The sequence below is a fragment of the Canis lupus genome, chromosome 32, assembly GCF_048164855.1.
Source record: "Canis lupus baileyi chromosome 32, mCanLup2.hap1, whole genome shotgun sequence".
In the NCBI taxonomy this organism is placed as follows: Eukaryota; Metazoa; Chordata; class Mammalia; order Carnivora; family Canidae; genus Canis; species Canis lupus.
In genome coordinates, this window is record NC_132869.1 from 28311976 (window position 1) to 28337451 (window position 25476).

Here is a 25476-nt window from a genome sequence, read left to right on the forward strand (position 1 = left end):
GAAAGCACTGAGGTGTAAAGGCCTGAGCTGTTCCTCTTCAGCTGGAGCTCAGAGAAGGGCCAAGGGGAACAGAACATGATGATGTCAGAAAGGTAAGCAAAGTTCATTATCAGGAGGGTCTCCACACATTTTCTTTCCTACAATGGGGTATCCTCTAAGATATTTAAGTAGGTAATACATGGGACTGGTATTTCAGCTCTGTGACAGTGTGTGGAGATCCTAGAAAAAGGAGAACCTAAAGACAGAAGGCGGAGACAATCCTTCATTCATGAAGCAAACACCAAGTGCCTGCAATATGCCAGGTGCTGTGCCAGGCACTGTGAGCATGGTGATGAGTGACATCAACTCCATGATTGTCCTGGAGCTTGCAGTCTAATGGCATGTGGGGATGGCAATGGATGGCTCTGATGGTCCCAGATGCATTTATGAGGTACATGCGCAATGTTCTCAACACAGTGAATTTGAAATATTTGTGACACAGCCACATGGATAGGTATGAGGAGGCTTAGAGTTGATACGCATTCCTACAAGTTCAAACAGGGATAGAATTTCTAAAACTCATTTGCTTTCCTAATCATCATCTGTGGGTTTCTACTCAGAAGAGAACATTTCCCTTGAAGTTTTTCTTGTCAACCTGAGAGGTGAGTAACTTGCCCAAGTAATAGTACAATTAAGTGGGGCTGGGGTCTGCTCTCAAAAGGCTGGTGAATAAAAGGTTTGGAGAATAGCCCAGGCCTGGACTCCTCCACCTGCAGGACTCAGCCACTACTCCTCTTTCTTTCTTTTTTTTCTTTTCTTTTCTTTTCTTTTCTTTTCTTTTCTTTTCTTTTCTTTTCTTTTCTTTCTTTTCTCTTTTCTTTCTTTTCTTTTCTTTTTTTTTTAAGATTTTATTTATTTATTCATGAGAGACACAGAGAGAGGCAGAGACACAGGCAGGGGGAGAAGCAGGCTCCATGCAGGAGCCCGATGTGGGACTCGATCCCGGGTCTCCAGGATCAGGCCCTGGGCTGAAGGCTGCCAAACCACTGAGCTACCCGGGCTGCCCAACTCCCCTTTTCTATACAGAAGCTGATTATTATTTTATTGTTATCCAACTTTGTACAAAAGTCAAGGGAGATCAGACATAAAACAGACCTGAAACAAACTCTCAGTGGGTCTTCCTCTTCTAAGAAAGAAACTTTGACCATCAAACCACCAGCCATTTTTTCTATATCCTTCTAGAGGCCAAAAACCCCTCACCTACAGAAATTAGCTCTGCTTCATTAACATTTCTTTCAGTGACATTTACACATTTTATTCCACCCTCTCTAATTCAGCAAACTTTCCTCTCACCTCATTCTGTTCTCAGAGTTTGCTAGTTCTTAGCAAAAATAACAGATTTACTGCTTCAGTTCCCACAATGAGCACATATTTATTAGGTTCTGCCTTAAAGCAAATTCAAACATCTTCTATGATCATTTTTTCCAAGTGTCAGAGATCTGGCAATCCAACTCTGGTATGACTCTTAACATACAGTCTACCATCTGGAGCTGGCTACCCGTAAATTGTAATATTTCAGTGCCTTCCAGGTACTCTATATGACCTGCTAATTATCTGTCAAAATGTAGGCATCAGACACAAATCAAATAGGTGAAAAGAACTTGATCTAATCTCTGTTTTTTCCAGTTTCTGAGTCTCTGAATACCACATACATCAAGCCTATGTCTTGCTCTGGGACAGCACATACTTGAATGCATTCCCCAAAGCTCACAATCCTCTGCAGAGAACTGTTTCCTTTGCTGCTGAGATTAATAAGCTGATTCTCTTTCCTTGCCTGAAAATGTCTGAACAATGTAGAGCTGACCCAGCCCTCTCCTTTCCAGAGGGCATGTTGCAATGCCAAGATATGAAGGTCTCTAGTACTTGAGCATAGCACTCTGTCCATGACAAGAAAACTCAGGCTTAGAGGCAACTCTTGACAAGGCTATCTGATTTAATTTGTCTTCTCCTTTGTGGACAAATGTCTAAGGAGACAAGAGCCACTATAACATTTAGCTTTTGTTTCCCTTCCAGAATCCCAGGAAGAAATCCTAACTTTTGATAAGCAAACCCAACTTCAATTATGTGGGAGACACTTACTTATAAATTCGTTCAACCAATATTTACTGAGCTCTTACTATGTACCAGGTCCTGTGCTAGATGGAGTATAAACAAAAAACATGATATTCTATGATGACTAACATTAATTCCTAAGATTTAATATACTATCAGTGGGCTTTGTTTGAGGGGTGTTTGGTATATGCAACCCAAGTCCTCAATTTTAAAAGGAATTCAGCAACTTTTAAAAAGTGTACTGACACTCCCACAGAGCCTCAGGAGGACTGATTTTTGTCTGGACTACTCAGGCTGTATCCACAGCATCCGGAACAGTGTCTGAAACATAGTAAGTACTCAATAAATATTTGCTGAACAAATGAATGAATGATGCTCTTGACCCACAGAGAAGAAGGCAATTATCTTTCACATCCTTTAACCAACTAAGTACCTGGGGAATACTTAGCACTATCTTCTAACCAACAAACTTAGGAGGAGGTCTACTTTGTAGTCATTGGAAAAGATGTTGTACATACATTGTCAATGACATAAGCAAATGACTATGATATCTAGCTGTGTGGAAAAATAGGTTAAAAAGAAGTAAGTTCAGTGTAAGCCCATTTTTAAGCCAAAATGTAAATAACAGCTTTATTATTAGCTGGCTGATGGGCTGTGGGGTAGTTCTTATTTTTCTTCTGTGTATTTTCAATATTCCCTATTTTCTAAATTCCATGCAATGCACATTTAAAAATACTACTCTAAAAGAAAGTTCACAATCCAAATTTTGATCTGATTTTATCTTTAGTTTGCATTTTGAATCTACTCAAGGTCTTCCAACTAACTAGAAATTGCAAAAACTCTATTGGAGGAGGTAAGAGAGGATGATGAGTTCCTAACAGAGGCTGATATTTCATGCCAGGCCTGAAGAGTAGAAAAGTGACCCTAAGAATCATCAGATAATGACCAATCAGTGCCCTTTGTCAAAGAGCTAATTATGCCAGTTATAACTGTGAGGAGGTCACCTAGACAGATAGGAAAGGTATGAGCACCAAAAAGCCAATGTTCCAAAAATGAAAAGGAATCTTCTTGAGATCCAGGAAAAAAAAAATGCCACCAAAGTCTTTTTAACAGTAATTAGCTATATTTCATTGGCTTCCCAAAACAGACTTTTCCTAAACAAGATCAGGAATGTAAAGTCAATTTTTTTAAAATTGCTATTCTCTTTCTTTTTTCTCCTCTTTCTCACCTAGGAGAAAGGTTAACTAAGATTTCAAAGCCTAGCCTAGCTGTAGTGTCTCTGGAGTTTGGCAGCTGTTGGGTTTTGGTGTTTGAGTGCCAGTTATTTGCTCTGCCAGCAATGTGTTAGGATAATCACCCACTGAAGGATTTCAACACATTACATTTCCCCAGAAGCCTTTGTCTAACAAGGTAATTTATGACCTGTTCAGGAATCTGGTCTTTACAAAACAATAAATTCACACTCTCGCTGGACTTCAAAGCTGCCATTATTGAGCCTTGGTAGCAGAAAGCATCCTGTAGCTGTGAGCCAGATCAACAGATAAGTGAGTCTGTATCGCTCTCTTTCAGGCAGGCTGCAAAGGGGACAAAGCTGACAGCTACTGCAGCAGCATTTGGCTATTGCAAAATCTGACCTTAAAATTGGGTCCTCTTGGCAATGTTAAAATCACTTCACCTGCTCTGTAGAAATGTGGGATCTATAGGATTTAGGAGGTTGAGAAGGAACCAGATGCTCCCCATGGGACAGGCAGCTACTCTTGCCCTTGGTAAGATCTTGCTGGAATGCTAACAGAAGCCCAATCCTCCAATCCTGTAGCCAGTCTAAGCCCCAAAAGCCACTTTCTGGAAAGTAGGGGCATAAGCTTCTCATAGCCTGCAACTGTTTCAACAAGTTCTTGAAACCAAGGACATTTTTCTTTTTTTGAAGTATAGTTAACATACAGTGTTATATTAGTTTCAGGTGTATAATACAGTGATTCAACAATTCTATTACTCAGTGCTCATCAAGATAAGTGTATTCTTAATCCCCTTCACCTATTTCACCCATTCCCACACCCACCTCTCCTCTGGCAACAACCAGTTTGTTCTCTGCATTTAAGAGTCTGGTTTGATTTTATTTCTTTTCTTTTCTCTTTTTTCTTTTCTTTTCTTTCTTTCTTTTCTTTCTTTCTTTCTTTCTTTCTTTCTTTCTTTCTTTCTGTCTTTCTTTCGTTCTTTCTCTTAGTTCTTTTCTTTTGTTTCTTAAATTCCACATATGAGTGAAATCATATGGTATTTTTCTTTCTCTGACTTATTTCACTTAGCATTATACCCTCTAGGTCCATCCATGTTGTTGAAAATGGCAAAATTTTATTCTTTTCATGGCTGAGTAATATTCACACATTGTATACACACATTATATATATATATAATATATCTTCTTCATCATCAATATCTATCTATCTATATATATATCATCTTCTTTATCCATTCATCTACATGGACACTTGGGTTGCTTCCATAGCTTGGCTATTATAAATAATGCTGCAAAAAACATAGGGGTAAAGCCAAGGACATCTCGCCCTTGCCACAAATCCTGCATAAAACATATGTTAGGTTTTTCAGAGTGTGGTCTGTATTCTGCTTACATGAGGATCACCTCAGATACTGGTTTAAAAAATATAGGTGCCTGGACCCTGCTCTGGACCTCTTGTATCAATTCCCAGCTGCTGGGCCTAGGAATTGGCATCTTTAACAGTCCAGGTGTTCGTACACACACTGAAGTTTACGAAAACTGAGGATGATGAAAACAGATCAAACTAGGAGTTTAAGTCTGGGGGCCTTGGGATGAGTAAGATCCTGATTCAAATCTAGAAGCCACAATTTATTAGCTGTGTCACTTTGGATAAGCGTCTGAGCCTTTCTGAACTTTGGTTTACTCATACATGAAAAGGAAAGAATGTCTCCTAGTTTTGTAGTAAGGAGTAGCTTCTGGCTTTGAAGATATGCATTGCCTTCCCTTTCAGACTTCTTACGGTTCTCTTTTTTGTTTCTGGGCCTCCTCCTATAGCTTCCCTGTTGCAGTTTGCCCAGACACAGTAAGCTATCAAGTTTACCATTCCTAGCAGCTCCGCAGATTACAGTTCCCATGAAAATATAGGTCTTCTGTTTAAGACACAGGATGTGTAATGCAGCTATACTATTTTCACTTCTTTTTCCATTCTTTAAGCAGAACCCATTTTTCCAATGCTATCTTTCATAAAACTTTAATTTATTAATCAGATATTTTTTAAAAGCAGTAGTTCTACAGGACAGTAGGGAAGGCTTCAAGTTGGCATCCACTTGTCTCCTCCACCCCATTCAGAGCTCACTTAGGGCTCAGATGGGAGAAGTGTCTGTCTGGGGGTGAGGGAGAGAGGCGGGAAGAAGAGAGTGCTGAGATGACAGAGAAGCTGGTAGCACCAGAATCCATGCTGGGTGCATGGACAGGGAACAAGTGTGTAGAGATAATGGAATGAGCTCTGTTTCTGATATATTTGGTTTGAGGTACGTGGCAACCAGATGAGGGCACTTAGCAAGGCACTTGGAAATACATGCCCAGAATTACAGGCAGAGATCCAAGCACAGATAGAGGTGTTTCTGACTTTCTAACTCAACCATTCCCAAATATGGCTACATTTTTTAATCATCTGGGAGCTTAAAAAAGAACTTATGCCTGGGTCCAACCTCCAGAGATTCTGATGTAATTGGTCTGGGTGGTGGCTGGATAATTAGGAATTTTAATCTCCCCAGGTGATTCCAGTGTTCAGCTAAGTTTGGGAACCACCATTCTTAGTTGACAAAGAAAAGTTCTTAGTGGCCCTCATTTAAGCACAACTGCGCAGTTGTAGGAAATTTTATTCAACATCTGCACCCTTGGAATTATATTTAAATAGGCAGAGATCCAAATATTACTTAGCATTTGTTCAGCTGACCCTTGAATAATGTGGAGGTTCAGGGGCACCAACACTCCCCTTCCCCCATGCAGTCAAAAAAATCTGAGGACAACTTTTGAAGCCCCCAAAACTTTACTAATAGCCTATTGTTGACCAGAAATCTTACTGATAACATAAACAGCCGATTACCATATTTTGTATGTTATATGTATTATATACTGTATTCTCACAATAAAATAATCTGGAAAAAAAGTTAAGATAACAAAGAGAAAAGACATTTGTTGTATTATACGTGTATTTAATGAAAAAAAATTGCATATAAGTGGATCTGTGCAGTTCAAAGCCCTGTTGTTCAAGGGTCAGCTGTATTAGTTTCCTGAGGCTGCTGAAACAAATTATCAAAAATTTGGTGTCTCAAACAACAGAAATTTATTCTCACACTTCAAAAGTCTGAAATCAGTATTACTGGGTGGAAATCAGGTGACACCAAGGCCACACTCTCTTGAACAGCTCAGGAGGTGAATCTTTTCCTTGCCCCTTCCAGCTTCTGGTGGCTGCCAGTATTCTTGGCTTTCTTGTGATCACATCCCTTCAATCTCCACCGCTGTGATCACATTGCCTTCTCTTCTTTTTCTGTGTGCAAATCTCCCTCTGCCTCTTATAAGGAGACATAGGGTTGCATTTAGAACCCACTTGGAAAATTCGGGATAATCTCCTGATCTCAAGATCCTTAATTTAATCATACCTTTGATGTCCTCTTTAACCATATGCAGTAATGTTCACAGGGTGCAGGGATTAGGACCCTGTATCTTTGAGGGACTATTTAATCTACCATAGCCCTCAAGAATTTGAATTCCTCCCACATATAAAATAAAACTACTCCCATCTTACTATCCTCTAAAGTCTCAACCCATTATGGTATCAGCTCATATCCAAAATCACTTCTGGGTGTGAGCCCCAGCTCTTTCATTTACTACCTGGTGAACCTGGCATCATATTTAGCTTGCCTGAGCCTCAGTTTCCTCCCATGTAGAATGGAGATAATGACAGCACCAATTTCACTGAGGTTTACATAGTTTAAAGGAGATAATATCAGTAAAATATTTATTTAGTATTGGGCCCATTGTTTGTAGATCAAAAATACTGGCAACTGTCTTAGTCTATTCAGACTACCACAACAAAGTACCAAAGACTCAGTGGTTTATAAATGACAGAAATTATTACTCACAGTTCTAGAGGCTCGAAGAGCAAGATCAGGATGCCAACATAGTTAGGTTCTGGTGAGAGCCCTCTTCCATTCTGTAGGTGGCCTGCAGTGTCCTAACATGGCAGAAAGAGAGCTCCCTGGAGTTCCTTTCATAAGGGTACTATTCCCATTGAAGAGGGCTTTACCCTTAAGACCTAATCACTTCCCAAAGACCCCACCTCCCAAAACCATCACTGTGGGGGTTCAGATTTCAACATATCAATTTTGAGGGGCCATAAACATTGAGTCTGTTGCAGTAATGATGATCAGTAATGGCAAGTCTAATGAATGTTATCCCAAGAACTGAGGCTGCATCAAGTTATTTGATGAGCTACTGGGTTTGTAATTAATACTACTAATATCAACTAAAGATTATGTAGCTCTGTCAGACACTAAGTGCTTTATAGATATTGACTTACTTGGTTTTTGGAGATAACCCTCTGAGGTAGATACTATTATTATTTCTATGTTATAGATGGAAAAACTGAGAGACAAGTTAATCCCAGGTCACACAGCTAATAAGTGGGGGAGCCAAGAATTAAACCCAGGCAGACTAGTTCCACTCTCCTTGCTTATAGACACTACATCATCACAGTTTTCACTCTAAAAGGGGTAATTTGTGACATAGCAACCTGTCCAGTCTTAAAGGTAACTTCTGTGATTCTGGCTAGCTGGTTTCTAAAGCCCATCCCAGCTTTAGCACCTTAAGTACAGACAAGGAGATATTTCTGTTTTCCCAGTCTGTCCCGAGATAGGAGAAATTCAGACTTAGGTGGTTCTAGGTATCAACTTCCTGCAGCCTTTGGGCAAAGGAACACCCTCACAAGTCCATGCAGTTAACATTGGCACTAACCACCTGGTTGCCAGATTAGTGAGAGCCTGTGAACAGAGATCAGAAGTATGGGGTTCCCACCCAGGCCATCTCTTTGAACAGGCTGCAGCTGCCTCTAAGGTTGTTCTTTGGCCAGGACATGGTTGCAAAGTTCACACTTAAAAGTCCATTTAAGAGGATTTAAAAGAAACAACAACAGAAGCAGGTGGAGTAGACGTGACCTAGTCACCTTTTGCCCTTTAGTGCTGCATCAACAGCTGGGAAGAACAGGGCAAGCCAGCAGTGCTGGATCATAAAGCTCTGTAACTCCCAGCTGGCGGTGGCTTTGAACAGAGTGCCTATCAGGGATTCTGCTCTGTAGCAAAGTGATCCACAACGAGGGAGAAAACTGCAGCTGGGACTCAGAACCGACATGGATAGGAGCAGTTAATATGAGTAGTTGGAAATCACCAGCAAAGGTGATTTGACCACTTTGTTGCCAAATTGAGGAGGTGGCTTCAGAGCCCAGTCTACGCTTGTTACTTTCAGGGGTCTCAGGTTTGATGAGGGACAGCAAATTTCACAGAGAATTAGACTAGTTGCTCACAACATTGGTTTTCTTCTTCCATGAACAAAGTAGATCAATTGCCCATCTTAGTTGCTTTATTAAGTTTATATCCTGAGATGCCTTTCATGAGAAAATGAGATCATAAGAACAAATAGGAGTGGCAAGGGAAAGAGACTTGTAGGGGCAGATAATCTACTGTTTCCTCTGATTCAAAATCAGGAATATTTAGGGGTACCTGGGTGGCTCAGTCACTTAAGTGTCTGCCTTCGGCTCAGGTCATGATCCTAGAGTCCCAGAATCGAGCCCCGCATCGGGATCCAGCCTGGCAATGAGCCCCAGGCCCCTGCATTGGACTCCTCGCTCAGCAGGGAAGCTGCTTTTCCCTCTCCCTTTGGGCTTCTTGCCCCCCATTTGTGTTCTGCCGCTCACTCTCTCTCAAATAAATGAAAATATTTTTAAAAATCAGGAATATAGGGGATATCTGGCTGGCTCAGCGGTTTAGTGCCTGCCTTTGGCCCAGGGCGTGATCCTGGAGTCCTGGGATAGAGTCCCGCTTTGGGCTCCTGGCATGGAGCCTGCTTCTCCCTCCTCCTGTGTCTCTGCCTCTCTCTCTCTCTCTCTCTCTCTCTCTGTCTATCATGAATAAATAAATAAACAAATCTTTAAAAAAATAAAAATAAAAATCAGGAATATTTAGATTTGAAAATAAAATATTATGCCATCTATTTTGATAGTGCCAAATTCAAATGACATATTCTTTAGTAACCCTGCCCCTCCCCTCACACCAAAGGAAAAACTATTGCATATAATCCTGCCTTTTTCCAAAAAATTTTGGATAATATCCTATATGTTTTTTAAAAGCCATGGACTACTTTAAATCCAGGATTATAGTTAGGGTGATTAGTCCTTGCTATTTGCCTGGGACTGAGGTAAACTTTCAGTGCTAAAACCAGGAAAGTCCCAAGCCAGTCAGGGCAGTAGGCCACCCTAATTACAGAGGAAGTAAACAATAGTCATATGTAGGCAGTGACATCACATACTGGTGTCATATTGCATATTGACTTTTCTGTTTACTACTCAAATTACAACTACTTAATATCACAAATAAAGTTAAATTTTATTGGCCATTTTTTTTAAAGATTTTATTTATTTATTCATGAGAGACACACAGAGAGAGAGAGAGAGGCAGAGACATAGGCAGAGAGAGAGGCAGGCTCCATGCAGGGAGCCTGATGTGGGACTCGATCCTGGGACTCCGGGACCACGCCCTGGGCGAAGGCTGGCACTAAACCTCTAAGCCATCCAGGGATCCTCTTTATTGGCCATTTCTGATACCACTTCCAAAACTGCCATAATAAAGTTACCAGCTTTTGTTATAGAAAGTCTTTCACCAATCCTCATCTACCTTCCTATATCAGGATCATGTCAGTTCACAAAATGGTAACCACAGTGTTATGTGACTAACAAGAGTGAGAAACTTAGGCCATTTATCCCATTTCAAACCAAGAATGTCTTTTCATAGAAATTATAGTCTTAGATTTACTTTTAGAACTTAATATTTTGAAAAACACTATCCATTTTCCTTAAATTTACTGAATTTAATCTGTTCATAAAAAGAATGGTTTTGATACCTCGGCCTGTCACACCACTGCTCACGTTCATATGTACACACATGTGCAGATTTCTGAAATCTCTTTTAAAGAGAACAAGTTTAAACAGATTTAACCTGTGATATATGAGAAAGACCACAAGCTTAGGAATCAAACTAAACTGACAGAGGGAATGCCTAATTCTGCCTGAAATTCCTCCTCCAAAAAAATAGGCTTAGATTTCTTACCACAACGTAAAGTATTGGTTATATGCTCCAAAATGCTTATTTATATAACATTTCAGTGAAAATAGTAGAGTTCTAACTATCTTTGTTTGTTTTAAAAAATATAATGGCGTCATTTTGCTGCATCTAATATTCAATTTTACTCTCATCCTAGGAATTTTGCTTGTAAAAACTTCACATACAAACTGCTGACTTCTTTGTGACTATGGATTAAAACAGGAGCTGGCAATTGAGGAGTAATAACTGGTAAATGTTCATAACCTTTTAAATTAAAAGATTTGAAGTTTTTAAAAAGACATTTGCTCTTCTCTTCCTGCTAGGAACATGTATCTTCCACAAAGTTACATACCCTTGTGATAGAAATAACATTAGAAATGATGTCCCCAAATAAAAATAGCAGCAAAGTAAATTTGCCTTCTAATTTTAACAATGAAAAATGTTCAGGAGTCCTGAGGCACTGTGACAAATTATTTTTCTGGGTAATTGAGAGATAACTGAATTACTTTCCATTTTAATTCTTCCTATTGAAATTCCTGTACAACATTCATCTTTATTTTAGTATTCTAATTTGCCCTAAATATTAGCGAATTGGCCTTTGACTCTATTAATTACCTTGTCTTTGGTCAATACATTATTATAAACAATCTTTGTTGTGTAATTGAGGAAATGGAATTTTGGTTGACAGAGTGTATACTGACTACAGATCAGCCTGTAGGAGTTAAGCGGTTCTTAAAACATATTAAGTATTTGTGTTGTAACTGAAAAAAAAGGTATTTGTGCTGTGATTTAAGATTATGAAGGAAACCCTCTTGCACTGTTGCTGGGAACGTGAACTGGTGCAGCCACTCTGGAAAACTGTAGAGGTTCCTCAAAGAGTTAAAAATAGATCTGCCCTATGACCCAGCAATTGCACTGCTGGGGATTTACCCCAAAGATACAGATGCAGTGAAACGCCAGGACACCTGCACCCCGATGTTTCTAGCAGCAATGGCCACAATAGCCAAGCTGTGGAAGGAGCCTCGGTGTCCACTGAAAGATGAATGGATAAAGAAGATGTGGTCTACGTATACAATGGAATATTACTCAGCCGTTAGAAACGACAAATACCCACTATTTGCTTCGACGTGGAGGGACCTGGAGGGTATTATGCTGAGTGAAATAAGTCAATCGGAGAAGGACAAGCATTATATGGTCTCATTCATTTGGGGAATATAAAAAATAGTGAAAGGGAATAAAGGGGAAAGGAGAAAAAATAAGTGGGAAATGTCAGAAAGGGAGACAGAACACAAGAGACTCCTAACTGGGAAATGAACAAGGGGCGCTAGAAAGGGCGGTAGGCGGGGGGTGGGGGTGACTGGGTGACAGGCACTGAGGGGGGCACTTGATGAGATGAGCACTGGGTGTTATTCTATATGTTGGCAAACTGAACACCAATAAAAAATAAATTAAAAAAAAAGAAATAAAAACAAAACAAAACAAAAAGATTATGAAGGAAAGAAATTAACATTTATTGAGCAAATAAACGTGCAGACATGTATACTGTAGGTATCCTACTGCAAGGGCTTATATCCTTGCACATCCTGAGGGACAGCAACCAGTTTCACTCTTTAGTGAGGAATCTGAGTTGGAATTAGCCATCCGTCTTCTATCAGGTCTTATTCCTAAAGTCCATGCTCTTTTAATATTCTACAGAGTAAACCTGTTTCAAGTTGTTCTGTTCAAAACAGGTTGCAAAAATATATGAAGTAGAAAAAAAATCATGACTTCTCTAAGAAAAATCTCTTAAGCTGGAGAAGTTTACAATGTTGTAGGACCTAGTTTCAGCTTTAAAACTGAATTGTATATTCAAAATGTAAGATGTCTGAATGTTAAAGTGTGCAAAACCAAATTCTCTGTCTTCCCTCACTAAATCTACTTTTACTCTTTTAGCCAGAGCCTGATTACCTTTTTAGATTATATTTTAAATTTACATTAAAAGTTTACGGTTTTTTTTTTTTTAATTTTTTTTAGGTAAGTTTAAAGTGGAACTGAAATTGGTGGGGGGCCTGGTGCGGGGAGGATGGGAGGGACATACTAACTTAAGTGTTGAAACAGCCATTTCATATTATACCAACCCCAAAAGGTAGATATTAAAATTTTTATTTTGCAGATGGGAATACAAAGGCTAATGTCACATCCTAGCTGTCTGATGCCAAATCTTATCTTTTGATTACAATGAATTTTCCCCCCAGTATCCACCATATAAGCTAGAAACTTAGAAATCAACATAAGCTTTTTCTTCTTCCATAAGCTTTTTCTTCTTCCTTCTCACATCTACTTGTTCACCTAATCCCATTAATTCTACCTCTCAAACAAATTGCTCTATCCCCACTGCTATTACCTTGGTTTGGGTCTTAATTCCTTAATTGGTCTCTAGCAAAATTTTCCTAACTCAACTCTTGGATGCCTGTTTTTCTCCATACCCACATTTATATGTACCCAATACACTAAACTGTACCTTAATGAACTTTTGTAAACTCCAAATTGATCATATCCCTTGTTCAAAATCTTTCAATGGTTCACCATTCTCTGCTATATAAGGTCCAAACTCCTTATAGCAGAAAAGGCTCTTCGTTATCTTGTTCTCTATAATCTTTTCATTTATCTCCAATCCTTCCTTCACACAACCCCACTAAATCCCTTATAGTTTCCAATTCAACTACAAGTTTCTTGAGCTCATACTATGTGCCAGACCCTGTATTAGCCACAGGGACATAGCAATGAACAAGGCAGAGATAGTCCTTGGCCTCGTAGAGCTAAGAGTCTGAAACAGACACTGAACAAGTAGCAGGTAGCGGGATGAATACTATAAAACCGTAAGTACAAGAGCACATGGCACCAAATCACATGAAGGAAAATCTGATGTTTAACCTGAGACATAGAGAATGGCATGAGTTAGTCCAGAAAAGATGAGAGGGAAAACCCATGTAGATAAACAGTACTTCTGTGCATACACAATGCCTTTGACATACTTCCATACAAGTTGCTCCATTGCATTGGACTGGGCATCTCTGTCATCTGCACTACACTGGAGTTCTTGAGCACAGGGTCAGTGTGCTAGTCACAGTTTATAACCTAGTCAGCTACAGTGCCTGGCAGGCCTGAATGTTCAAATGTTTGTTGGTGCTGAGGGTGATGACTCAGGCACCTTATAAGTAATACTACTGTGACATGTTGGTAAATTACAGATAAACTATATATATATATAATCACTACTTACTTTTACAGACACAGAAACTGAGCTAAACTAGTCTATAAAATTAGATACTAAGAAAGGGAGACAGAACGTAAAGACTGCTAACTCTGGGAAACGAACTAGGGGTGGTAGAAGGGGAGGAGGGCGGGGGGTGGGAGTGAATGGGTGACGGGCACTGGGTGTTATTCTGTATGTTAGTAAATTGAACACCAATAAAAAATAAATAAATAAAAAAAATAAAATAAAATTAGATACTAGCCAATAAGATGGAGTCAGATTCAAGCCTAGTTCTATTTTATTTTACAGCCTTTCCATTTCACTCCAACATATAGCAGCTGATACTTAGAGGGATACTGTGACCATACGCAAGCTTTGCTGGGTGTTAAATATCAGGAAAGAAAGAATTTTTTTCTTATAATTGTCAATAACTTGGCCCTCCACACCACCTGGGAGTTTCATGAGTATCAACTTATTCCCAAAGATATTTTCATCTCTGGGTACATAGAAAAAGTCCAGTTTCTGGTATAAGACCGAGGACCAGATCACCAAAAAAAACCAACTCTTTGCCAACTAGCAGTTTTTTCCTACCAACAACTCTTCTTTAACCATCAGTATCTCCTTCTGTCAAACTTCACCTGGCACTAAATTTTATAGAGAGGAGTTGAGGATAGTAAGTTGTTATCTGTTTTTGTTCTTTTGTTGGTGTTGTTTTAGGCCACTGTACTGGGTCCCTGATAATCTGGAGAGGAATAGTCAGGAGGACAGTAGGAGTGTGAGCCAGACAGCAAAGGGCCAAGGAGTGAGAAGGTGCTGGCCAAGTCGAAGTAGGAGGTAATGTGTGTGGCAATATTAGCAGGAGCTAACAGAGAAGGTATTTGTTAGGTCTGGGAGACACCCAAATGTGTTGAGGAGCAGAGGAAAGGATCTAGCAGAGGGCAGATTAGAGATGCAATTTAAGGGTGGGTGGGTGTGGGCCCAAAGGACAGGGAGGGATTAGCTTTGGCATGATGAACGACACATATCATGAATAGAGGAGACAAAAGGAGGAAAGGGAAGAATTACCATGGAAAGACTTTGAGATCAGAAGGAACTAGAATCCCCCATATTAAAACAAAATTCTAGTTTTCCTTAACTTCTTTACTGAAGTTGCATGAGACACTTCAGTAGCCATAAATTTTCAAGCTCCCAGATGTGAGTTTTGAGGAATGTTTGGGTGTAACTTTGAACAAGAGCTAAAGTAGTAAATTTTAAGAAGCTGCCTGTAGCCATGGCTAGAAGGCTAGACTATAACCATGTAATATGGAAAAAAGAACAGGAATTGGGTATTCTGGGGATTGGGGGCATCTGAAAGGAGAAGTAGAGAGGTTTATTCTATCTCATGAATAAATAAATAAAATCTTTTAAAAATATTTCAAATAGGTCTCCTGATTGGAAGACTATCTGCTACATCATTAAGGAGATGAGGAGAAAGGCAAGTGATCTTTTCTCTGATTTTTCAGGTATGGCCAATGTCAGGAAAGATAGAGAATGGCAAGAAGTTTTATCCAAATGTGTTTATTTAGTAAGAGCTAAGAAGAAAAAAAACACATGATAAACATTTTTTACAGTGTAGGCAGTGTGAAGATGTTGGGTATTGGTTTGTTATAATTTCAAATCCACTTGTTTATGATTTAAATGAAGTTCTTTTGATCTAAGGTAAATTTGTTCACAGTGAGGAAGCTGTGTCAGGATGTTGTCATTGACATCAGTTGTCAATGTTATCGAAGCACTCAGTAGTTCAACTGTTGGCAGGTACCACTGGGGATGTATCAATAAGAAAATATGGAAGAGCAGCTGTGACATAATGGACATTTAAACTTTAAATGCCAAGAATCAGCACACCTGGGTGGCTCAGTCAGTTGTCTGCCTTTGGCTCAGATCATGATCTCAGGGTCCTGGGATTGAGCTCCATGTCATGCTCCCTGCTCAGTGGGGAGTCTGCTTCTCCCTTTCCCTCAGCTCTTCCCCCGGCTCATGCTCTCTCTCAGATACATAAATAAAATCTTTTAAAAAATTAAAAACAAACACCCAAGAATCTGTGAGGACTTACTGAGAGTGTTTGGTCTGGTCAAGGCTATTATTTGTTGAACCAATAATCTTGAGACACTCGCTCCAGCTGTGGCATGGCCAAGACACTCTTGGTCAGCAGTGATGTTAAACTGTAGCAGTTGCAGGAAGAGAAGAAACAACGTGTTCCTGCCTCGGTGAGGCTACTCCTCATAGGCAGTGTCACAAGCCATGTAATGGTCCCTGGAGTAATAACCTTCCGAGCAGCCCACCTTGCCTGCCAACACCAGTGCCATCTCCAGTTAACTACTTGCCCCAATAGTGAGGGACCTATGCCAGCAGCTGATTCTTTTACTCAGAAATACTGACTGCTAAGAACCAACCTGTAGAAAGGTCTATCTCAATTAAATTTATCTTTTATTTCTTTCATCTCCTCTTTGCTTGGAACAATAATATAATCAATCTATCATTGGTTTGGAATAGGTTATTTCTTTAACGGCTTATTAAGAGACATTATTCTGTATCCTATTAGCTTGTGAAATATTGTTATTTCAAATTATAATTCCTGCAGTGAACCAGTGTTAAATAAATTATTCACAAAAATAATCTCAATCTCTGAGTATTTCCCTTGAACAATATAAGTAAAGAACCAAAGATTTTTTTTGGCTGAGATAGCCATGGTCACAGGAAGCCATGGAGAGGAAAATGGGTGCAAAAATCATGAGCAACAAAGATGAGAGGATGTAAAGACTCTTCATGAAGCAAATGGACAACCGAAATTTAGGTTATCAGGAACAGATATTAAGTTGAGATCAGAGAGATGAAACTAAGTGTATCTGAGTTTAGAGTTTTAAATTCTTGCTCCATATGTTATGAACTTAAGTTTGTAATGGATTTGTAGATAATAATTACATATTTGTCTTACTTTGTTTTACTTTTTAAATTTATATTTCTAATTTGATGGAGAATTTATGTCATTTTCTAAGAAATGTATTTATTTATTTTTAAAGATTTTATTTATTTATTCATGAGAATCAGAGAGAGAGAGAGGTAGAGACACAGGCTGAGGGAGAAGCAGGCTCCATGCAGGGAGCCCGACGTGGGACTCGATCTAGGGTCTCTAGGATCAGGCCCTGGGCCAAAGGCAGCACTAACCACCGAGGCACCCAGGCTGCCCATTTTCTAAGAAATTTAAACTTAAGTGTGACTGCTTAAAGTATTTCTCATCTATTAGCTACACTAGGAGAATTGCATTTAGAAGAGCAAAATCATTCTTGTTTAGAATAATTAGGGGAAAAAAAGAGAAGGCACAGGCTTCCAGTTATAGAATAAATAAGTCAGGGAGATAAAAGGTACATAGGAAATATAGTCAATGGTATTGTAATAGTGTTGTCCGGTGACAGATGGTAGCTACACTTGTGGAGAGCACAGTATACTGTACGGAGTTGTTGAATCACTATGTTGTTCATGTGAAAGTAATGTAACATTGCATGTCAACTATACTTAATAAAAAATAATTAATTTGAAAAAAAAAAAGAGGGTACCTGTGTGGCTCAGTCGGTTAAGCCTCTGATTCCTGATCTCAGCTCAGCTCTTGATCTCAGGGTCATGAGTTCAAGCCCCAGGTTTTAAAAAGAGAGACAGAAGGTAGGAACATGGGGGGTAATTTGTGATATATATATATATATATATATATATATATATATATATATTTAGTAGTCTCCACACCCAATGTAGGGCTCAAACTTACAACCCCAAGATCAAGAGTTACATGCTCTATTAAGTCATGCCCTGGAAAAGACATTTTTAAAATAAAGTTGTACAAAATATCTATATGCCTATAATTCCTGAATTTATAGTGATAGCTTACCTTGTACCTCAGTTTGGACCCAAATATCCAGTTGCCTCTCTTGGCTGCCTTACACATTTAATTAGCAGATCCAGGATGGAGCTCCTGATCTACTCTTCCAAACCTAATCCTGTAGCTGCCCCCATCATTATCAATGTCCATTTTAGTCTTCTAATTGTTCAAGCCAAAAAATTGTGAAGCAATTCTTGACTTCACATTCCTCATCTGATCCATCAATAATAAATCTGTCCTCTTTTTTCAAAATATATATGTAAATCTGACTTTATCCCAACAGGCTCCTCACTGGTCTCCCTGTTTCCACTCATGCCCTTCTTTGACCTACTCTGAACCCAGCTAAAGTAATACTTTTGGAGCAAAAATCATACCATGTCACTTGTCTCATAACTTTCCCATAGTTGCCTATTTTCCCCAGATTAAAAAAGCCTTACCATGGTCTACAAGGACTCATGACCTGGCATTTACACTTGTTCCCTCTGCCTGGAATGTTCTCTGCCCCAGACTCCCCGTATGCACATGCTCCTCCTTTATTCTCCCTAGGCTTTTACTTGAATGTCACCTTCTCAGTGAGGTCTTCCCTCAGTTACATCATCTAAATTGCAAACGTATTTCAGCCCCATCTTTCACTTCTTGGCATTCCCACCCCCTTTACTGATTTATGTTTCTCCATAGCACTCACCATTATCTGAAATATATATTTTATTTATCTCATTCTTGCTTGCTTACTCCCACTAAATTTGTAAGCTACCTAAGAGCTGGAATTTTTCTGTTGTGTTCACAGCTATATCCCCAGTCCATTCGACAATGCCTAGATAGTAAATAGTAAGCACTCAGTAGATGTTTGTGGGAGAAAGGAAAAGAGGAACAAAGGAATAAATCAACCAAGAACTTACAAATATGTTCTAACAATGTCTGTGGAGTGGTAAATAAAAAAAAAAAAAAACAATTGTTGGAGGCGAACTCAATAATTCCTGAACAATATATTCAGAAAAGATTACACGTTAAGAGAAATATAAGATCCAAGCAAAAAGGTTGCTTAATGGGATGCCTCGGTGGCTCAGCAGTTGGGTGGTTGCCTTCAGCTCAGGTCATGATCCTGGGTTTCGAGACTGAGTCCCACATCAGGCTCCTGTGAAGAGCCTGCTTCTCCCTCTGCCTGTGTCTCTGCCTGTGTGTATGTGTGTGTGTGTCTCATGAATAAATAAATCTTTTTAAAAATGGTTGCTTAATATGCATATCTGTAAATACACACACATGCAAACATGCACACATATACAGAATGAATTTACAAGTCTTCTACTGAAACCGCAAAGAAACAATTTTCTGTAGAACAAGAGATAGTCACTGGAAACCAATGATAACAATTTCATTACTAGTTGAACAAAGTATGTAAAACATCATTGAGATTGCCTTTATTTTTTTTAAGATTTTTTAAAAAGATTTATTTTTATTTATGATAGACAGAGAGAAAGAGAGAGAGAGGCAGAGGGAGCAGCAGGCTCCATGCCAGGAGCCCGACGGGGAACTCGATCCCAGGACTCCAGGATCGCGCCCTGGGCCAAAAGCAGCGCGAAACCGCTGAGCCACCCAGGGATCCCTCTAAGATTTTATTTATTTATTCATGACAGACACAGAGAGAGAGAGAGGCAGCGACACAGGCAGAGGGAGAAGCACCCTCCCCGCAGAGAGCCTGACACGGGACTCGATCCCAGGTCTCCAGGATCACACCCCAGGCTGAAGGGGTGCTAAACCACTGGGCCACTGGGGCTGCCTGAGATTGCCTTTAATTGAAGGTGTTGTCTCTATCGTTTTAGCTTCTTAAATACATTACCATTTAGTGGGCTTTTACTCTTGGCTTCCCAATCATATTTTCCCCCTACAGTCCCAAGTTTCTTAATTTCAAAATTTTTTTTCAATAGTAATTATCAGGAACTAAACTTCTAAGCTGTAGAGACTTCTGTGTTCCATCCTAAGCCTTAAAATAAATGACAGTTCAATTTATTCTCACCTACTCTTTTTTTTAATTCTCACCTATTCTTAAAACAAATATCTGAATGAGCATCTTCAATGTTGGAACTCATGATTGTTTGTACAACTTGCACTGAGAGTTGATGCTAGGCAAGATTTCATTTCTCCTCAATCCCATGAGACAGTAGATAATGTCACTAATATGTCCTTTTACCAAGTGAGCATTAAATTGGATAAATAATAGCCATAAAAACAAATTTAAGGAAGTAGCAAAATAAATTCAAAGAAAGGAATGGGAGAGGGCTTAGTCATTTGGGCGTCCAACTCTAGATTTTGGCTCAAGTCATGATCTCAGGGTCCTGGGATTGAGCCTAGCCTTGGGCTCTGTGCTCAGCACAAGAGTCTGCTTGTCTACTCATGTGCTTGCTCTCGGTCTCTCTCAGAAACAAACAAACAAACAAACAAACAAACAAACAATCTTTTTTTTTTTAAATGAAGAAAAAAGAGAAAAAGGAGGGAATTTAAAAAGGGACAAAATAGAAAAGAAATATACCATAGAGAAGATCAACAAACAAGAGCTGGTCTTCTGAAAAAGTTAACAAAATTGACACGTTGCAGCTGATATTTATCAGGAAAGAAAAAAGGCACAAATAAGCAATATGAGGATGAAAATTGAGACAATAGTACATATTATTCTTCAGATAATTGGGAGAGAATGAGAATATTATAAACTACTTTCTGCCTATATAGTTGATGATTTATATTAAATGGACACACTCCTGAAAAAGTTTGACTCAAAAAGAGGCAGAAAACCTGTTCCACCAGACATAATATTAAGATATAATTATACCTTTCTGCAAGCCATCAGAGAATAGAAAAAAAGGCATATCCCCAGCTCACATGAAACCAGTATACCTTTGATTTCAAAACTTCACAAGGACCATAAGATGAGAAAGGTAAATCATAGGCCAATATCACTCATGAAAATCAATACCAAAATTTTTTAATTATTTGTAAGCAAAATCCAATAATATTTGATTTATATCAGTATGCAAGTCTCACATTTGATCAAAGTAATTCTCAACAAATCAGAGTTAGGAGGAAACTTCTTTATCTGGTAAGGGATAAATTTAATACCATTAAATATTCAAATATTAAGAGCTTTCTCTCTGAGTTTTAGAACTAGATGAGGTTGCTTGCTATGACCATTCCCAATAAACCTAGGACCTTGTACTGGAGGTCCTAGACAACACAGCAAGAAAAATAAAAGTTATAATTTTGGAAAGGTAGGAATAATGCAAATTATTTGTGAATAATGTGATTACATAGGTAGAATTTTTTAATCTACAGTTGAATTATTAGAATTAACATGAATCTGAACTTTCTAGATATAAAATCATATGCTAAAATCAACTTCATGAATTGGAGAACTCAATGATGTTTTCAATTCTCCCTCCATTTAACTAACAGATTTAATAATGTCCCAGTTCAAATCTCAATAGGTTATTCCGGAAAAATTCAAGATGATCATGAAATTCACATGGAAATGCAAAGAGATACAAAAATCCAAGATACTTGTGAAAAAGAATTCTTGGGAAGTCTTCCTGTATCAGACACAATGTGTCTTAAAAAGCTATGTGAGGGGTGCCTGGGTGGTTGAGTCTGTTAAGCATCTGCCTTTAACTTAGGTCATGATCTGGGGGTCCTGAGATCGACCCCCTCTCATGCTCTCACTCTCTCAGATAAACAAAAAAACTATGTTGTAGAATTGGTGGAGTTAAACAGACCGTTGGAATAAATGAGAAAGCCCCAAAGTAAACCCTTAAAGGGGTGCCTAGCTGGCTCAGGCAGTAGAGCATGAGACTATTGATCTCAGAGTTGTACATTTGAGCCCATATTGGGTGCAGAGATTACTTAAAAAATTTTTTTTAAAAGAATTAAGACCTTACATATATGGACACAATATATGACAGAAGTGGCAAAGCAGAGCAGTGAAGAAAGGATACATTTTTCAATTAATGATTCTGGAACAACTGGGTACGCATAAGGGAAAAAATGAAATTGAACTCTTATCTCATACAATATGCAAACAATAACTACAGATGAATTAAAAAATTAAATGTAAAAGACAAAGCTACAAAGATCTGTAAGATAACATAGGAGAATATATTTATGACCTCAGGATAGAGAAGGATTTCCTAATCAAGACACTTAAAAAATACTAACCATAGAGGGCAAGATCACAAATTCTACTACATTAAAACTATATTTACCAGAGACAGTTTTTGTCATTAAAATGTGTAAAGATAATTGCAACACATAAAATTAATGAAGATCTGGTAACCAGAATATATAAAGAAATCTTACATACCACAGGAAAAAAGGTACCCAAGATAAAAATTTGGAGAAGGACCTCTTAGAGGAAATCCAAGTGACCAATTAAACACATGACAATATGAGCAATCTCAGTTAAGGAAATGAATATTCTAAGCCACGGTGAAAACTGTTACACTCCCTTCAGTTTGGCTGGAGGTAAAAATTCTGATCAAACCAAGTAATGGCAAGGATGTGGAGCATAGTAACTCGCATACACTGCTGATAGTGTGTAAACTAGCCATTCATTTTGGAAGTAGTTTGTCATTATCTCATCAAGTTGGAGACAGGTATAGTCTTTGGCCCAGCAGCTCCACTCCCAAGTATATACCCTGCAGAAATACAGATTATATATACACTGAGATACATGTTCAAATTGTTCATAATTGTCAAAATTGGAAACTATATTAGTTAAGGGGAAGCTGGCTGCTGTTGAAATAGCCCATAAAATCTCAGAGGCTTAAAACAGTAAAAGTTTCTTTCTTACTCCCATAATAGCCCAGTGTGGATGCTCCTAAATAGGGGGCTCTCCTGGGAAGCTACCATCCTAATGGTGATTCAGGAACCCAGGGTTTCTCTAACTTGTGGCTTGCACACACAGCTTCCAAGGTTACCTGGAGGTCATCTTCAGTCTAGATGAAAAAAATCACAGAGGATCACACATGGGAGATTCCTATGGGCCAGGCTCGAACCCACGTCCATACCTTACTGGAAGGGAAGCTGGTAAATGCAGTTCAGAAGTCCCCAGGAGGAAGAGGAACCCAGGAAAAAACAGAGGTGATGATTTGCTATTAACCTCTACCACGAACTATTCATAAACAATAGAATAAATTGTGATACATTCATTCAATGGGATGTGCTTTGGCAATGTAAGTGAACAAACTACACCCATACACAACAAAGTGAATGAAACTAACAAAAATAATGAGGAACAAAAGAATGCAGGCCCAATAGATACTTAGAAAATGGGGATCCCTGGGTGGCGCAGCAGTTTGGCGCCTGCCTTTGGCCCAGGGCGCGATCCTGGAGACCCGGGATCGAATCCCACGTCGGGCTCCCGGTGCATGGAGCCTGCTTCTCCCTCTGCCTGTGTCTCTGCCTCTCTCTCTCTCTGTGTGTGTGACTATCATAAATAAAGAAAAAAAATTAAAAAAAAGAAAATTATTTCATTTCTATCTGTATCTATATAAATATATACATTTCAAAAGTAGACAAACATAAACTATGTTGTTTAGGTGGTATACTGGAGTAATAAAATTAAACTGAAAAGCAAGAGAATTGTTACAATAAAAGTTGAAATAGAACCTCTGGGGGAAGGAGCGATTTATGGTTGGAAAGGATATACTGAGGGGCTGTCAGTGTTTTATTTCTTAACATGAATAGTGGTTATATAGGCGTTCATGCATTTTTCCTCACATGTATCACATTTTACATCCACACACAAAGTTCAAAAAGCCAGATGTGTTTTCCACCTTAACATAAGAGAAACACACTATTTGGTACAAAGAAAAGCAGTTTCCTTGAGGCTGGAGCACCATTGCCCTCTAGCAAACCAAGCTTCACTGTTTCAGACCTAATTTTTTCTGATTTACCATTTTGAAGGGAAAGAAAAATTTGTGCTACCAGTTGACATAATTGCCAAACACCCAATTTTGTCCCTTAGGTCACTCTGTAAATGTTATTATCTGCTGTTGTCCTCTATAATTACTACCCCTTTCCTGAGCTGATGAACAGTTTCTGCCAGCACCTAGGTTTGCAGTTAACAAAATGCCACTTTGCTACCAGTGTTACTACTTCTCTCATGATCTCTTTATCTTTGTTTCCTATAGTAACTTGTAAATTCCAGTGACTCATATCTCTCTTGTTCCAGACACTTAACTTTCAAATCTGTATTTTCCACCCTCCAGTGCACAATTTGTTTTATATTCTGTTGCATCTCCTTTCATCATCCTTGAATTCTACAGCTGGGAAAAGCCTTCGTCCCGTTACCCAGTCTGAACACCTTTGTTTTTCCATTTCACAGACTCAGGAATCCATTCTCGGGTAGCGACTCAAACACTCAGCTTTTCAAGGTAGATAATTTGAAGTATTCCCATGTCCCCCTGCATAAAAGGCATTTGTACTGGTGTCCTTCAGCAGAAACTTCTCTCTGCCTCCTACTGAGATATCCAAAGGGCTGGTTGGCTTCCAGCCCTGGGTTCCAGAGATGGTGGCATTTTAGTGGCAAGATTCCCATTACCTCTTGAAATGGATTGGAATGAAACGTTCGATGTAAATGGGAGTAATACAGGGAGAGCAAAGTCTCTCCCTCCTGAAAAGGTCTCAGTTGCATTTCTAGCTTACCTATCACACCCAAGGTTCAACCAAGTTGTAGAAAAGCAGGGCTTGGAAGGTTTTTTTGCGCTCTCTTATTTATAGTAGCAACTGCTTTTCTCTTTAACTCATTCCTCAGAAGGAATAGTATTTTGACAGTAGCTGAGGGGGAAACATTTTGGAGGATATTTCTTTTCTGTTTTCCCTCCATGAGTCAAATTAAGGAGACCTGAAAGCTGGTTTTTAAGCTATTAAAAGTTTAAAGCTGGCTGTAGGGATCCCTGGGTAGCGCAGCGGTTTGGCGCCTGCCTTTGGCCCAGGGCATGATCCTGGAGACCCAGGATCGAATCCCACATCAGGCTTCCGATGCATGGAGCCTGCTTCTCCCTCTGCCTATGTCTCTGCCTGTCTCTCTCTCTCTGATGACTGTCATAAATAAATAAAAATTTAAAAAAAAATAAAGCTGGCTGTACTGGTACCACTTTCGGATACACTCTCTGCATGACTTACCTCTTCAGAGATAAAGAGCCAGCTATAGAACTAACATTCATAAACCTATTACGTATATAAATGAACAGGCCCAAAAGTTGTGAATCAATCACACAGAAATCATCAGATCTAATTTATTATTTGTCATTTCCCAATAATTTAACGTATGATTTGGCTATCATTTATTTCAGTGGGTTTCACCTTTAGATTCAAGTTTCCCTTTTAGGCAGACGTTGTAAGGGCATTTGGGGAGGAGAATCATATTGCACCTAAGTGTGATTTTATGCAGGGCTTCCCACTGCACCTCCCTCTGTTCTATTGTAAATTACCTGAGATAAGCCTAAGGTAAAGAATCTGTATCTATTTTGATTTCAAAGTAAAAGTCTTTTTTTTTTTTTTTTTTAATGGCACTTACTACTTTAAAAAACAGACTGGCAAAAATCCAATCAATCTAAATGATTCAGTTTATCACTTTGGGCATTTCAAAAGATAATGTAAAATGTCAGAGCTGGCTGTGAAGAAAAAAAAAGCGCAGATTTGAAACTGTGCCAACTAAAAAAACGAAGCATAGTATTTTCTTATGTCTACAGATCTCAACCATTAAAATGACATTTTATTTTCTTTTCTGTGTAGAAAGCATCTTTTTAAAAAAAATTCATTTAGTCAACTTATAGTACATCATTAAAATGACACGATTTTAATATTATCATGTTTGCATCTT

At 38.8% G+C, this 25476-nt stretch overlaps 1 long non-coding RNA gene across 20 annotated transcripts in view; it reads right to left on the reverse strand.

Moving 5' to 3' along the window:
• LOC140623015 (uncharacterized) overlaps positions 1-25476 on the reverse strand; it is a 402108-nt gene that overhangs the window by 261177 nt on the left and 115455 nt on the right. For 14 of the 20 annotated variants that reach the window (XR_012022691.1, XR_012022690.1, XR_012022693.1 and 11 more), the window contains one exon: positions 7234-7325. The exons of 4 other annotated variants lie outside the window; for them this stretch is intronic. This is a non-coding gene — a long non-coding RNA (uncharacterized lncRNA). Of the gene's footprint in view, positions 1-6305; positions 6663-7233; positions 7326-25476 lie in introns of those variants that run through there. 2 more of the 20 variants (XR_012022695.1, XR_012022687.1) reach the window with 2 other exon arrangements.